At 40.5% G+C, this 1,740-nt stretch overlaps 1 protein-coding gene across 2 annotated transcripts in view; it reads left to right on the forward strand.

The window, feature by feature from the left end:
- Nucleotides 1–162: 162 nt before the first annotated feature.
- Nucleotides 163–1,740, forward strand: part of znf407 (zinc finger protein 407) — a 160,666-nt gene continuing 159,088 nt past the window's right edge. Inside the window, exon 1 of one of the 2 annotated variants that reach the window (XM_032518478.1) lies at nt 163–410. The gene's annotated coding sequence lies outside the window, so the exon portion shown is untranslated. Of the gene's footprint in view, nt 411–678; nt 773–1,740 lie in introns of those variants that run through there. The other variant, XM_032518479.1, reaches the window with a different exon arrangement.

Genomic DNA, 1,740 nt, shown 5'->3' on the forward strand with positions numbered 1-1,740 from the left:
AAAAAAAAAAAATCACTTCTCATATCTATGTACGATGCTCCGCCTTGCTCGTCGTGTACTTTGCTGTAAACATGGCCCTAAATGCAATACTTTCCTTGGGCTGGGTGTGTTGTAAGAGTTACAGTGCTGAGCTGCAGCAATGAAAGCTTTCAAATGTCTACCTGTGCTGTCTTGGCATTCTCCAATGAATTTTGAAATATTACCAATTTCAATGCATGGTCAATATGTTGCCATTACTGTTTCTTTTTTCCTACCGTACCGGAATGCATCATGTAACAAATCAGCTGATAGAAGAAAAAAAAGAGAACAGCAAGGCCATCTTCTCGTGTGACGCATGGCTCACGCTACGGTACGCCATTTGTGTCTAGCAGCAAAAAGCGCGGACTGTGGAAATAGTCGTAAAACAAGAGGTAAGTACTATTGACGTTTGACTGTATTGCCTAATCATTTCTTGAGCTGCTTTTACTGAAACGATAGACGACTCTCCGGGGTGTTTTCTCGCACTGTTTCGGCAAACTGAAGCACTGTTTCAAAGGTCGATGTTAGCCTCCTTTTTGGGCCTCTGTGCTGCCGTCGTTTTCCAAGCCATGGCATAAGCTAGACCCGCCTTTGTCGCGCTTTGATTGGACTATACAGCTGATGTAGTAATTTAATTGGACGTACTGTGTATCTCAAAATACGGTTGAGAAACATGACGCTAGCTAGCAAGTTAGCCGCGGTAGCCGTAGCCAGCAGTCAGTATCCACAACAACTTCACCTGATTTATATGCAGGTGCGAGAGCCATTTACGCCTTGTAAAGAGTTTTCGCACACTGTTTTACCCTGCGATACTGGACGGTTTGCGTTGTCGTTGGTGTTTCCAAAGAGCAGTCTAAACACATGTTCGGCTAACTTTATAATTCTTTAAACCTAGCAAAGCCGCTGGCAATTTATTTAACGTCTGATAGAGTAAGCAAGTTAGCACGTCGACAACTTGGCTGTGTTGTGTTCCAAGTCTTGTTAGTGATATGACAATGGAGTGGCACCAGACAGTAACTATCTGTCTCTGAATGCGGTTCTAACCGACACCATTGCCTTCTGCTCACTATCCGTTCTCTTTTTAGAGGGAACGTGGTGATTTTCCAGTCATAAACCTGGAAACACAAGTTTGACACGAATTAACACCTTTAATAATTCCCAACAATTTATTCCTCATTTCTGCGTTCAATCTTGACGGCAGAGACCAAGTACACAACTTCATATTGCTTCCTCCTTTGAATCCTGTTGTCATATTCTACCAAAAGTACACAGTGGATGGCGATATTGAGCTTAATAAGCCCGCTCTCAAAGTTGGACATTGAAATAAAGTGCTCATAGGCTGACCTTAACGGAACCCTCAAAATCACCTTTCAAGGATCCTATTTTGCAAGTACAAATAGACGGAGGCATGTAAGCACAAACAAGGCATTGCTTTTTTTCTAGTCTATGGACATGACCCACTACACACACGTAAATCTATAGGTGAACGACAGTGTTCATTACAGATTATAAATATCAAAGGAAGAATGTAGATAAGTATTATATTAGTATTATGTTATATACTATAACATAAAATGTGTTACATGCAAGATGTAGTCTGGGTTATAGTGATGTATACTCAAGATTTTTATATATAAATATATATAAAATTTACAAACAATGTATTATGTTGGCTAAGAAAGCTGCAAATACACTACCGGTCAAAAGTTTGGGGTCACTTAG

This window comes from Etheostoma spectabile, chromosome 6, assembly GCF_008692095.1.
Source record: "Etheostoma spectabile isolate EspeVRDwgs_2016 chromosome 6, UIUC_Espe_1.0, whole genome shotgun sequence".
In the NCBI taxonomy this organism is placed as follows: domain Eukaryota; kingdom Metazoa; phylum Chordata; class Actinopteri; order Perciformes; family Percidae; genus Etheostoma; species Etheostoma spectabile.